Below are 15,669 nucleotides of genomic sequence, written 5' to 3'. Positions count from 1 at the left end.
TAATGATTCAGGGTTAGGATGTAAATGAGCCCGTCTTAAAGGATTTAATAAGCACAGATAAAGTCATTTAACTACATGTGTGTGTGTGTGTGTGCGTGAATCACTGCACAAACAGTGCCATGAATACACTCACCTGGCAGTTTTACATGTTTATTTCCTAGAAACTCCTGGTTCCCATCATGTATACATCCTGCACCTTACAGCTTACTTACTACAAGGTGGTGCACCTGTGCTGCACACCATCACATCAAACCAGTGTGCAGTGAGGCTCCAACATTTCAGCTGCATTTGTAGCACTGTGTACAACTTCAGTCATCGTGCTCATTTTTCATAAGAGCTTTCTATCAGTGCATCTGTGGAACATAACTATTGCCTCATTTAAGTCATTATGTAAACAGTAACCTAATAATAAAAATAATACCTAATATAAGTCATTAAAGACCTTTCAATATATATGTGTCGTTTACTTTGCATAATATTAAATAATTAAAAGGATAATTTTGTACTAATCTGTGCAACACTGAGAAGCAAACAAAAAGAAGAGCAGAGACACATTTTTACTGACTTGGATCTTTGGGGTTGAAACATTAGAATAGTGGTGACCAAGAGTTGAACTTGGGCACTTCACACCGTTTATTAGGTGCAATTACATCCCAGCAGCAACCAATGGTTTAGCTGTTCATATGTTCTGTAAGTGTGTCTGCTGGGCAATTAGTCTGTCTATCTATCTATCTATCTATCTATCTATCTATCTATCTATCTATCTATCTATCTATCTATCTATCTATCTATCTATCTATCTATCTATCTATCTATCTATCTATCTATCTATAGATATAGATATAGATAGATTTACACACACGTACACCAATGGGAAGAGCATTTTAACCGCACTGGCATTAAAGGAAAAGATGGAATTGATTGGGCATTGAGGTCCGAGTGACACTGGAGGGTATCTGTGATGGCTGATTCCCACTGCCATTTTAACATGCTGCACAGTCTGCCACGAGCTGGGGCTGCTATTGAGTGTCTTCAGGATCCTGATTTAACTGGACATGCGGCCTTTTTCCATTTTGCTTCATTTCTTTCTTCTTTCTTTTGGTTTCCAGAGGCACATGGGATGCCCTTGGCTGAAGGGTCCCAGGCTGATTGCTGGTTACTGGGGTTTGATTGGTGCTGCTTCACTCCCCACAATGGCACTAAATTCGTGGGACGGCACGTAACTGAGAGGGATTGACCATATTGTCCAGAAGACAGTAACCAAAGCAATAGATGAATGAGGGTTTGTGATTTGTAGTTAGCAGAGAACACGTCATGATTGTAGCAGCGAGTTCTCATGTTCCCAGAAAATAAGTGTTTTTTTAATGTTTTTATCTCGGATGTTCCTTTGCCATCACTCGGGCTGGCTCTTATTCTTGCTGTTCCACTCCTCTGTGTTCCTTCTCAATCTTTATGTTATTTCAGTTTGACAAAGTTTGATTATTTGTCTCATTAAAAACATGGAATAATGGGAATCTTTAAAGTTTCCTGTCACGTTGCCTGTTATAATATTCTTTGGTAAAGGTTGTTTTTGTTTAGATTATGGAAAATTCTGCACTGTACTTTTAAAAAAGTGTTTCTTTTTCTAATCACATATTGATTAAAGCACATTAGATCCATGTAACACTGCATGGATCTAATGTGGCTGCTCATAAAAGCTGTGTGTCCAACTCTAAACTTACTGTTTACACAGAAGCTGCTGCACCATCCGGCCGAGGCCTTCCTGTGTGCAGTTTGCATGTTCTCCTGTATTTGCATGCTCCAGGTACGCTGGCTTCCAGGTGTACCCTGCCTCTCACCCCAGCCTGTGACCCTGATACAGATAAGCAGAAGGCGATGGATATATATCTGACTGCATTACATCTTTAAGACTTTCAGAACAAGAACTGGGTGTTGAATTGCTGTTTGCTACTGAAATGAGCTCAGACCTTTGCATGATAACACTTCATATATCAACACTGATATTTGTGTCCACTCTTGAAGTATCATTTAAACACAGAAACATTCATTTATCAATAATTTATGAATGCACACATATGTGTTTTTTCTTGATAAAAGGTGCTTTTGTTTCTCCGCCCCTGAGCCTGGTTCTCATGGATCCCTGTTAAAAGGAGTTTTTCCTCCCACTGTCACCGAATGCTCTGATTTTTGGATTGTCTCTGTGATCGTGGGGTCTTTACCTTAAAGTGTGCTGAGGCGACTGCTGTTGTGATTTGGTCCTATGTAAATAAAATCAGACTGAACAAAATGAATTCTCCCACCATCTCAGATTTCATCATTTTAATTTTCAGAGTTTTTCTCCTGCTTAAAGTTGTATTTATAAATGTTAACATTTAGGTTTTTGTTTGGAGGAGAAAATTGAAAAGATGTGATTTAAATATTGTTGTGAAAACATTTATTACTTTTAAAACAATTTTAACAAACCAAGCAAAAAATGAAACAATAGAGGGAATAAGGCATTCAGACGGACATGGATCAAAATGTGTTTTCTCCTTAACCAGGCACGCTCTGCATGTTCACAGCAGTGTCTCCATCATAATGCGTCTTTACTTTCTGTACGCACATCCCTGGATATGTAGTCAAAGAAAAAACTTTAGCATGGAGGATGCAAATCTTTGCAGCTATCTTTCAATCAGGCGATGGGTTAGTGCTCTTGGGATGACATTGAACGAACATTTCCTTGCTGCCCTGCCTTTCCTATTTCTCCAATGTTCGGGAGAAAAATGGAGTTAATTAATTGGCTGGGAAAACATGGGGATAAAATGTGACACGCAATACCACGCGCAATTTATCTCCCCTCTACAGCTGCTTGTGAGGGCGTCTTTGAATGAAGAGCACGTCATTCTCCGCTGTGGTCGCTACAACATCGCTCCGGCTGGGCCGGCGCCCTGAGACACAATCGCTTTAATTAGAACATCTTCATTTAAAAGGACGTAAAGCTACATGTGTGTTATGCAGAATATAGGGAAAGTGTTTTTCTTTCCCGCTTGCTCATTTTGATCGGTGCTGGTGTCACTCTTCGTACAGGCCAGTCATTGCAGTATTTGGCAGTTTATGTCTGTTGGATTAAACAGAAATTTGATTTGCATGTGACATCGGGGGTTTAGTGCTTCAAACTGTAGCTTCCTGGATTTAGCATGTAGACAGGCCTATCCGTATGAATGCGGCTGCTCTGAGAGGTTCAAACCACTGCTTTGTGTTGGGGCAAGAGGTTATGTAGAGACTGGAGCCAGCCCTCTCCTCATCTCAACACTTACCTCCCTCTTTTGTACTCTAGAATTGATGCACTCAATAGTACAGTAGGCTTTCTTTTAATCTTGCTGAATTGATGCCACTGCTTTTTGTCTGCTTTAGCTCTGAGTTCAGAATAGATGTTCTCAACAGTGGGTGCTCTTTTGATATCATCACTGAATCTTCCACCCCCCCCCCCCCCCAGTTTTTGAAAAACACATGTGCAACCAACAAGATGTATAACCTTAAAATGTTCTATTCCTCGTAGCACAATAATCATGTTGCGCTTCTTGAAAGAGTCCTTTCTTCACGGAGAGTTCGCTGAATCAGGGAAACATTATCTCATTTTCTCTCAATCAATTCTCCCCCAAAGTAAGAGTTTCACTTCAAATGCATTTTGTGCCTCAGATATTATTTCATGTTTCAAATGAATAAATAATTTCATTAGATGTATGTCACCTGTACCACCAACAATCATTCTCTCAAATTTGAGACTAAAGAAAGGGATTTTCGAAGGAAAAGCCTGGAAGACGTGGATTTGAAAATCAACATTTTTGGTTAGCATTGCTGTGGCCACTTCACTAAAGCCACGGCAACCACACACATGCTCTGTGCCATCTACTGTACAGGAGGTAGATTTACAAAGATAAACCCCAGTCAAAAAGGAGATAGCAGGATAAAAATGAAAGCCTACCATACATCACAACCAGAGCAGAAGATGTTGACGGGCACTGCAGGAGTCAGAAAAGCCGAGACTTACACTGTTGAAGCTACACTGGGGGAATATCCCACTCACCCTGAGGTAGACATTTGCTGCTGTCCTGGCCTGTACTGGCTGAAAAACACTAGAAAGGGTTTAGTGTGTTCACAGAGTCTTAGTCCCGGTGTACTGAAACGTGTCGGAGGTTTTAGGTTAAACTTTGCTGGTGCTGGTTTAGCTCACTGGGATGAGCAGGGGGCCATATGCTGTATGGCTGAGACCACATGTCTTTATTACTTGACATTTTCTTTAATAGTTGATTATTAATAAATAGTTGCATCAAAACTACTCCAAGCATTTCCAGGTATTAAGGCGCAATAATAAACTCAATATTTACACTGTTACCTTCAAAGAAAGGAAATTACCTAGTAAAATATCTGCATTAGTAACATTTCACCATTATGATATGGTAATATCCAAGGCATTAGCTAATATTACCTTATTATTATGGGGTTACTATCACTATACAGTCAGTGCATAAACTAAAAGGCTGTTGTAATTTTATTCCTAGCTAATTTTGAAAATGTTACAAATACAATTTATTATTATACTGTTCCTGTTTCCACATGATTACCCACAGTGTCTGGCCTCTTAATGCCTTATTATATAACTTTCAGTATTAGGAGCTAAAAGATGTTCATCAAAGCTATTACTGAGTTATTTCTTGGGTAATAACTTCCTATTTCTGTATTAGTACCTTCTTGTTTCCAACTATTACCATATTGAGTTGTAACTAAGGTTTCAAATGCAGTAACCCAAATCCATCTATTAACTTATACTAAAGTTTGTCTTATCTTTTCTAATTTTGATGGAAACTAATGCCTGTGAAATATTTTAATTTTTGTAGCATTTGTATTACAGCTCGGTAATAAAGTGCTAACAAAGGGTAACAAGGCAGAAACACAAGCGTAATAATCTTATTCTTATTTAGCAAAGTAATAACCACTTAAGTAATATAGTGATAGCGACAGTGGTTCCAGTGCAGTAATATTACACTGAAACCTATGTAACTGGATTATAAGGACCCAACAACTGGGTGTAATAATGTGGAAATACAGCTCAGTAATAAAGTGGTAATAATAACAAGACAGAAACAAGAATTAATTAATGGTAATTTCCAAGTTATTACCACTTAATTCCCTGTGGTCATTTCTAGATAATAAGCAGGAAACAGAGCTGCAAAATTGCCTGTTTCTATTTATTAACATATGAATAACCATGTTTATAACTTATTAAAACACACAAAATATTACCGGGAAACACCTGCGACAGTGTCTGTGCAATAAGCAGGAATACCATGGTGCTGTGCCACACTGATCATTGACTGACCCTGGCCAGCCATAGATCCAGCCTCTCCTGCAGCAAGTAGCACCAAGCCGCCTGCTCGCATCCTGGAAAATTCAAAGTTTTGAAAGAAAAACAACGTTAAAGCAGTTTCACAGATACAGATGGTTCTATTTCAAAATGAATATAAAATGTGTCCTTATGATTTGTGTATAAAGTTAAATAATTCATTCATCTTTTTCATCACATTGGAATATTTGATGTCTGTCTGATATAACAAAATAAAAATTCCCCACTCGCCCCTGCGGGCGGTCTAGCCTCCAAGCTCGGGTCCTCTACCAGAGGCCTGGGAGGGTCCTGAGGGTCCTGCAGTATCTTAGCTGTTCCCAGGACCGCGCTCTTCTGGACAGAGATCTCCGATGTTGCTCCTGGGATCTGCTGGAGCCACTCGCACTGGAATCACATGGATCTGTCAGGCCCACCAACAACAAGAGGAGCCATAGTAAGTGGTCAGTGCTGAAGGCCTGGGGGTCCAGTCACACCTGCTCAAACTAGCTTTAAGGACCATAATTAAAATGATCTAACCCGTTTGAATAAACAATAATGTAGCATAATTTCTACCATTTACCATAACATTAAGGTTAAACTACAAACTGCTGGCAAATAGACAAACAGGCTTTTAGGAGGACAAAGATAGTGAAAGTGTGCAGAGAAGCATATATATCTAAGCATGTCTGAAATCACGCACTGAGCTGTAGAATCAATACATGTGTTTTAAGCCCCACACCTTATCTTAAGACTTTAACATTAACCTTCCATTAACCATTACACAGGCACTTAATTCCACTGCAATCGATAATGTTAATTCAGAAAAGCTTTTGCTTCACTTTTAGAGACATGTGTATTCATATTATGGAAAAGTGACAATCTTCGGACGGAGCTATTAGAGGCCAAAAATGCTAATAGAGCCTGAAATATGTCACAAAGACATGAGTTATGACACCAAATGTGTTTCTTCGTGCTAATATAAAAGGTCAGTGGCTTTTAGGGCAGTGATACCAAAATGATGGGGATACCCTCTGTCTTGCTTTAACCTCCCACTCTAATTTTGCCCAGTGGAATACAATAAATGGTGTGTATAATTGAACATTACTTCCCTGATGATTTCTGGTGTGCCTGGCATGGATATTCCCAGGTCAACACTTATGTCACTGTAAGGGAAAAATGGGACTAATTTTGCTCTTTGATCTCTTTTAAATGATAAGAGAGGCAAAGAATCATTATCAGTCTTTGAGGAAAGGAACTCGGAGGAAGTGACTTCAATGAATCATTTCTAACTCAGCCAAAGTGCATAAGAGCGTATGCTGCGTGATGCATGCAAGGCAGAACAGGAGACGCAGATTACTGACGTGGACACTGCAGGTTTTGTATCTTTTAATTCATTTCAGTTTTATTTATAAAATCACAACAACAGCCTCCTCAAAGTGCTTTATACTGTAAGGTAGACACTACAATAGTACAATAATTAGAACAAGGATAACTGCTTTACATTAAATTCACGTGTACTGTGTGTGATTTAGTTACTGACACACTGGCGTCTGTGGTTTTGGGTTATTTTGCGTGTGCCATTTGGATCTTTAGCTGTCAGAGTTGTTGTCTGAAGGCCAACGGATTTACTTTACCAGGTGGATCATCACTGCTGGGTCTGGAGATGGTTTTTAAGGTACGGTTTAACTTATTATTGTAGTCTTTACCTTACAATAGAAAACGGCTTTAGGCAGCTGTTTTTGTGACATGGTGCTATATAAATTAAATTGAATCAGTGTGTCCTGGTTCCTCAACATGTGGGCGTTTTTTATATCCGGGTGACGTCCATCCGATATAGCTTCAGTTTTCTATCTCACATATGGCGGACCGGCGTGGGTAGCATTGGTGGCCTAGTCTGGGGAGCCTTACTACTTACACATGCCCAGGCTGGAAGCTGAACCCTCTCACATTTGATTATGTACCATTTCATTGTATTCACCTAACACAACAACAACAACGTCATTCTGGAATTTCATACAAAGATGCAAAACAGATTTAGACAAAATAACACGCAGGTTAGTTAAAGGAAATATAAGAGATGCAGCGATGAATTGCTTCCAGATTTACTGTCCTATGAGCTGAACCCTGCCCTGCGATCACTCTGTGGAATATTAATGAGTGAAATCTTCCCCCGTCAGTAAAGCACAAAGCCATCAGCTGACCCTGAGTGTGACGTTCTCTTTTCTGCATCTGTTTACAGACCAGATGTTTATCCCTCTATAATTTGTGGAATAAAGATGTTTAGCTTGTAGCTCTCATCCATCCTCTTTTTAATCAAGCTAATGGAGACAGCATAGACTGTATTGATCCTTCTCACTGTGGTTTTCACCATGAATCAGCCACTCCAAGCAGAGCAGCCATCCAGCATTTCTTATACCCCCCTCCCCCGTCCCTCCCCCATCATTTTGTGATGTTTGAATAAGCACAAAGAGGCACATCTCTGCTCCCCAACTTCACAAATCTCACACCCTGCTTGACTGATGTGTAGCCTCTGAGTGGCTGAGCTCTTGACCTGTAAGGAGAGGCTAATGTCTGCCCCCTGCTAATCTGGTTGGTTCGGCTGCCTGCCGCAGCGAGGGCAGCAGGCCAATTCAAAACTCCAGTAACAAATCAGATGGCACCCAGCCAAGTGTCATAAGAAACAGACAGGTAATGACAATTCACTTACCCCCTGTGCAAGAATCACTTCTCCCACAATGTACCTGTCACAGAGCTCTCGGTAAGCTGAAGCTATTTCTTCCTACTGTCTGACACGGTAATTGCATGTTAATTTTTTTGCACACAGCTTTTGGGAGGAACTGTGATGAATCATACGAATCATGCTGGTAAACTTTTTTCTCCCAGTGAAACTGGATCCCACCATGGCAAAAATAAATGCAGTCATCCAGATATATGAATGACACCAAGGAAGAAGGCTGTGCACCGCATTCAATTAACTTTCTGCCATATGTTGCAGTACTGGACATGCTTTCAACAGGAAAAGGTGCTGCAGGCTGCAGGACACTTGATGTTATTTTAGATCATGTGCAAAAGCCTTGAGCTTCCCGCATACGTTACTAAGAAAGTGAAAAATGTACAGAACATTTATCAAAACATGTCCAAACATACGAGGCACAAATAAAATAATGTAAAGCTCTCCTTATATACACACACACACACACACACACACACACACACACACACACACACACACACACACACACACACACACACACTCACTTTTTGCTCTGAATGTCTTTTTGAAACATGTATCGCTCATTCTTGTCTCGTGTCTCACAACATACACAAAAACGAGTAGCAGCCGAATGACTGATCAAACAAAAAATACTGTGAACTCCCAAAATCGACGTTATGATTTCCTGTCCCGTTAAAGGCACTGAAAGCAGCATGTTAGTGCTAACAGGCATGTCTCTCCAGCTGATCCAGAATCAGTTGCTACAGATGATGTCGCTCCTCTGTGGAGGCCCACAGGCTCAGGTGATGTGCACAAACTAAACGTTGTTGGAAACGTTTGCAGATCGTAGCTGCAATAACATACATACATGTAGTCAAGTAAAGCTCTATAATTTATTATAACTTTGTTTATATTCATTTGAAATTTCAGACTAACTGAGTAACCCTAACCTAAGCCCCGCCCCCATCCACAATCACATGAGGCACAAAGCCTGCTGCCATGTTTGTTTTATAGGTAGCTCCTTTGTGTTGTTTGGACTGTGGAAGTCTGTTGCCGGTTCACATAAGTAGGTCAGAAGCACAGTATTGCTGGCGTCTGTCCACGCTGACCCACAGAGAGATGAGTCTTTCACTTCTCTGACAAAAGTGTTGAAACTCTTTATTTTGGCCTGAAATTTGATCCGAGGGAAGAGAGACGGCTCTCTGTAAGTGTCTGAGGAACACAGAGACGGTAGGATGGCTTCGCCGCTCAGGCTGCATGACACATCCAGCCTGCACAGCACACACGACCACTGTGAAGCAACATGTCCTCTGATCAGATACACTGGGGGTGACATCTTGGCCCTCCCTGTGATCCAAGTGTTGTATTCAGGCAATAATAGTGAGTGAGCGGCACTAACATTAATTTGGTCCAATAAAAAACAGAAACAGGATTTTAGTTTATAATTTACAGTTCATCTCATGTTTTCCTTATTGGTGCAAGTAAAACCACTGAGCAGTCTTTCTGTTCACGTCCTCCATCGTCTCAGCGGGACAACGCCGCGACTCGCCCCGGCACTGCCAGGCTTCTCCTGCATATAACATGTGTCATTTTCCTGGGAGATGTTCAGTTACTGCTCTGTGAAAACAGCCATTCTCTGTTCCGTTGCACTGTCCTGGTACTTCTGCCATAGTGATGGCCCCATATCACTTTGCAAACAACACAAAGCGGCTTCAGAGATTAACCTGGCTTAATTAGAAATACAATAACCTGCTGGTGACAAAAGTCTGAGGCATCTTTCAGGCCCGGTGAGGAGAGCTGATGATTGAGAGGAGCACAGGGATTGACACTGGGGGTCCCTGATAACTGCCCTAATTCCTCCTCCAGTGTTTCTCCTATTTGAAGCAGGACATGGCTGTAAAACAGAAACGCGTTACACTCGTATGAACAAGCTTCACTGAACTGTGGTGAGCTCAGCAGTCTTTTTATAATAAGGAAATATGGTTTAATATCACTCTGGCAACAAAGATGATATTTGTTTGTCTATGAATAACCCCTGTGGACTCCACCAGGGCCTCTTTGTTCATGTCCACATTTTAACATGATGAAAATTTAAGCTGGTAAATAAATACAAATATTCTTCTCATCTTGGTTTATTTAGTGAAACGTCATCTTATTTTTAATAAGGAAGCCCCATTTAATAAAAACAGCATCATAAAAATATATCGTACAAATACTGAACAATTTTAAATAACATTCAAAATTCAAAGTGTCTCTTTTATTCCACTTTATGAAACAAGCTAAATTTCTCCCTGAGAGCTCAACAAGTCCATCGTCGGCTGTAGCGATGGACAGACCAGTCTTCCAGTGATACTTTAGCAGCCAAAGCCAGTATGGAACTGGAACGGCCACAGAAAAGAAAGTGGATCTACCAGGTGGCTGCACACTTGAAATTCTCATTATAGTTTCAGGGACACAAAGCAGGACAAGGTAGTGAAGACAGGGTGACAAAGAGAATCACCTTCCTCACTTTCCTTCACCTGGAGAGGGCCTTCAATGGCACACACACACACACACACACACACACACACACACACACACACACACACACACACACACACACACACACACACACACACACACACAGCAGCACGTCAGTAAAATAACCGAGTGACGTTGTATTATTCTGTCATCTCACAGTGTAACACTTTAAGATGTCTCCACCGTGGCTGCCACAGAGTGTATGCCCTGGACTGAGTGACAGACAATGCTCATTTAAAACACAAAAGGACATAGAGTCTTATTCAGTCTACAGCTGCCCTCTTTCAGACCTGTATTCTAAAGCCACTTTCTGTTGTCCCCTACTCAGGTTTTTCCCCACGGAGCGAAATAAAGCTGGGGCCCACTGTATAGCATTTGGTGTGAGGGGAGAGAAGGCTTTGCCTGTTTGAAATAAATAAAAAACCCTCTCCACTGAGAGGACACCTTAGAGGTGCACCTTCTTCTTTGTCCTGGGCAGTTGGCAGGAAAAATGGAAGGCAAAGTAGGAAGGGAAAACATAATGCAGGTGGGCAATTCATCCCTAATGTGTTTATGAAAGATTCTTTGATAAAAGTCGTGTGTGTGTGTGTGTGTGTGTGTGTGTCGGGTGGGTGGGTGGGGTACGTCTGCTGATTCCCAATGAGGTTTTTTGTTGCTTTTCTCCAAGTTTCCAATTTGGCACCTTCCCGGCGAGCACATTGTGTGCTTCCAACTAACCCACTAACAAAGCCAACATGTCTTTGTTCACGGTGAGCCGCGAGGATTTTCCTTCTTCAACGTACAGATTTTCACGTTAGTAAAAGCATCTGAGATGATTGTCGAGCTCTGTGTGTTTTACCAGAAACAAACGTTGTGCTGTTTGTTCTGTTGGACCTTCATGAGTCTCCTCCACACTGCTCTGGATGAATGACACGTTATTCATGCAGTCAAGTCAAGATTTTACTTACAGGCAGAATTATGTTGTTATTAATATGAAAGGTGTAATGTTCACAAATGATATTTACATGTTTTGATGAGGATCATGAAGGTAGAAACACAAACACATAGGAAGAAAAGAGGCAGAGTGGGTCACTCACAAGGTTGATGGTCCAATGCCCAGTCTCCCAGCAGGTTGCTCAGAGGAAGAGAATAAAGCCCTGTGTGAGCGTCCGACTGCGCTCCATAACCGAAATCTTTTAAACGTCTGTTTGTAACGACGCATCCGTCTGAATACACACACGACAAACTGAATGATTGTACATACAGAGAGATCAGATCACAGATGAACCATGTGGTCAGTGAGAACATAATTATACATTTTTGGACTGTGGAAAAATTTTGGTTCAAACATGTTGCCGTCACCTGCCAATAATCTCCTCCAGAGCAACAACCCAGTCTCCATATACAGTCAGCACACTATCACACTGATAGTACTATTGAGTGACAGATGATCAGCTGCAGCAGACGTTGCCCAGACTCCAGCAGTCAGGACATCAGCACACGGACAATAATAATGCCTCACTAGTTTTAAACAGGAAGCGGAGACGCTCCGGAGACGCTGGGAGCGGATTTAATTTTTATACTTTTGTGAGGCACGTTCTGTTTTTGCACTGTGTCAAAATATAGGTCTGATTTTTGTTCTCTTGCAACTATCTTGTCCCAGTTCAGACCTTTTGTGGTTTATGGGGCTGAGATCCTGTTTCCAGCGGAGCCACCTGAGCACGAAAAGTGTGCGTACGTCTGTGACGAGCAGCAGAACTGCAGCGTGAACCCGAGGTGACGGCGTCAGAGGCAGCTTTAAAATCTCAACGCACTGAGTGTCACTGTGAAATCGAGACTGAAAATTAAGAGAGTTGTGTTACCATGAAGTGCGTGGAAGGTTATAGAAATGTGCAAAACATGTAACAAAGCTACACACGCTCCTCTCTGCATACTCTTCATAAAGGGAAGGACATCAATGGTCTCAAACAGTATTTTGTCAGAAGTTTTTATTTATTTCTTTTCTCTAATTATTTACACATATATTGGTTACACTTTCTGTTATTCAGTGACAATAAAGCAAATTATTATCACTTCATTATCAAAGTAAACAGGCAGTTTTACCTGCAGGCCTGGTTATTAAACGACCATCAGGTGTTTCTCTGCATTAAACATAATATTTGCATTGTTACCTGGAAACAAAGAGACTTCAACATTAGTAAGAAATATCTGAATATGTTAGAGCATCTGCCAGTATTACCTCACTACTTGAAGTTATTTATAAAATGATATAGATATGTTTCTTTGGCAGCTGCTAGCAGATGATCATTTTCTTAACAAATTATTGATATATCATTATAAATTAGCTTTGGCGTAAATGGTGAAGCTGTCATATAAATCCTGAGTGGTAAAAAGGCCTATTGTCAGAATTTAAAAAAGTAAATTAATTAATCCATTACTAAAAAAACAGAATAACAAGTATGAAATAATACACAAAAAAACTTCCAGGTCAAACTCTTACAGGTTCGTCATGCATGTCCTTTCCTCACACTGTTTAGATCTGTACTGAGCGACCTCCTGTCCAGCCTGCAGAATTCAGCTGCTTTGGACCTGATTAAAAATCTGTAGCAACAAAAATGAGTGTTTTTCATGTTTGCTGTGTATTATTTTTTGCAGTATTAACATTATTAACATTTTTATACTAATTTGAACTCTTTTTCATGTGTGAGGATTTGTTGCTGCAGCTTCAGTTAAATCTCTTAAATACAGTGTTTAAAATGATGAAATGAGTCCACGTGTGTAGCTTTAAGTTCAGACCTGCTGTTTAATCATTATTATCACAAAAACACAGCCGTAGCATTTGCTGCACAAACTTTATTCAAATCATAGCCATTGAGCTGCGCAGTGAGGATTAGCTGATCTACATACATATAGAAGCAATACTTGAGATTTGTTATGTGAACAGTTCCACAAATATATTTCAAGTAGTGGAAAATGAATGCAATGAGTAATTTTTCTGTGACTTCTCTGAATTTACTTGTCAGTCTTTTAACCTGAAACAGTTGTGGTACAAAATGCATGCAGATATTCCCATCTCAAAAGTCAAATTGCTGGCAATAGGTGTTATTAAATGTGGACTACAACAGACATGACAGTTATTAACCTGGGAACGTACAAAATAGTGAATATGTACAGCCGACAATTTCCACGGTGAACAAAGGTCATTTTGATTTGTCGATGAAATCTGTCTGCATAAATCAGGGAAATAAATGTAAGTGGGAAAAGTGTTGAGACGTGAAAATAGAATTTCCTGCAAAGAGAACGACAACGTCATTATTAGTTTGAAGCAGCTGCTCTGTCTTAAGTCCTCGTGCGAGCTGCAAATATGACAGGTTTTGGCACTTTTATCTGATCCTATTGTGTAATAACAACACATTGTTAATCAGCTCAATAGATGAACAAACCTGAGATCCTGTAGACAAAGGCTTTGTTGGCAAAGGATTAAATATCACTAAGTATTTATTGCTCTTCTGTGATGCAGATTCTCAGCTTTGGCGGCTGTTTCCTGATGTGGTACTAAAGTCAGCACAGTCTCAGAGTGTCCAGCATGCAGAGCAAAGAAACTGACCGACACAGCGCATTAACCATTGCTGCTGCAGGCTTGGAGTCAACTGTGATCAATGGAAAACTATAAAGAATATATGATGTTATACTATGATGCAGTATATAAATGTCTAAGTGTCTATATTTAGAAATAAAAACAACCTCTGTTGCTCTTCACCTGGAAGTGTTTTATCACAGAGGGTTACTGAGAGATGTCCAAAATATTATGGACACCATTTATATACAGTGCTGATGTTCACCAACATTGTTCCTCACTGCCATAAATTATATTTGTCACTATGAAAACACGACCATGCAAGAAGGTTAATTTTAATAGAGAGGGAATCATGGCTCGAAGGTCGACAGCCCGATGTGGAAATGTAATTATTCGGTACAATAATACAGAGAAACCCCAACAAGTACAAAAGTTCAGCCAACACCTGTGTACTTCAATAGGCTATCGCTAAAACAGGGGAAATGCTCCCTTCATGAAGAAGAGAGTAAATGATGAACATTTTACACGACTGTAGTAAATACACAAACGTAGCTGATTTTTAGGGCTTCAGCTGGAAACTTTCATCAGGTTTGGTTGACCCAAGAAAATGTGACGGCATCAGAATGCCTCAGATGTCTGCCACACTATGTCCATATGCTGTATGAATTATATCTGAGTATGACTTCACACCACAGGCTGTGACATGTAAAACCAAACGCCTGCAATCTGTAAACTTTTACAGGGCACAATAATGCAATGTTTACAATCTGCAAATAATGCAGCGCTCCCATCTCGTCCACAGATATCTAAGTGCTATTTAGCTCTGGAATAGCAGATAGGACATCAGCGAGTGCTGTTCAGTCTACCTGGTAAAAAGAAAGAATTTAGCCCTGCAGAATAAAGGAAACTACAAAATCACTTCAGTTGTTCAGCAGCTTCTTTTCACAAGAACACCCTTGGCAGATCCTTAAAATAGAAAGTTAGCTGCTTGTGTCACTCAGCTGCTGACAAGCATAGGATAAGAGAGCATGCTACAATCTCTGTGTACTGTATCTGAATCCTTAAACAGGCTACTGGACAGGGACAGCACAAATTACAGTGGCAGGGCATTTATAGAAGTAGGGGATCCTAGAAGCTACTAAGTGGTCCCTATCTGTTTTGGAGAGCACACTCGTGGTTCACTCTGACTCATGCTGGGACATGCACATCAATGACAAAGCCTGATATGTATACACACATATACCCTGACTGCCGTGAGGATCGAGCCACCAGCAATAATGCACCGCAGACAATTTGCATAATTTTTAAAAAATGAAGAAAAATTATGCAAGTTTAAAACAAAAGGCTGTTTGCTGTAGCTCAAAACACAGTCCTGCATGCAGGCAGTTCTAGACAATATAGTATCGGGCTACATACTGTCACACGATAAGAACAAATTTTCACAAAATACTGGCCCCTCATATACCATACCTGGCACTGAATTAGACCCGTCCGCGTGGCGTGCTCAAAGTCAGGCCA

At 40.5% G+C, this 15,669-nt stretch overlaps 1 long non-coding RNA gene across 1 annotated transcript in view; it reads left to right on the top strand.

The window, feature by feature from the left end:
- LOC308403713 overlaps positions 1 to 2,265 on the top strand; it is a 33,178-nt gene extending 30,913 nt beyond the window's left edge. Inside the window, exon 3 of the long non-coding RNA XR_013972962.1 lies at positions 1,110 to 2,265. This is a non-coding gene — a long non-coding RNA (uncharacterized lncRNA). The remainder of the gene's footprint in view (positions 1 to 1,109) is intronic.
- The last annotated feature ends 13,404 nt before the right edge of the window (positions 2,266 to 15,669 follow it).

This window comes from Rhamphochromis sp. 'chilingali', assembly GCF_963969265.1.
Source record: "Rhamphochromis sp. 'chilingali' genome assembly, chromosome: 10".
NCBI lineage: Eukaryota > Metazoa > Chordata > Actinopteri > Cichliformes > Cichlidae > Rhamphochromis > Rhamphochromis sp. 'chilingali'.
This window is presented reverse-complemented; position numbering and strand designations above follow the sequence as displayed.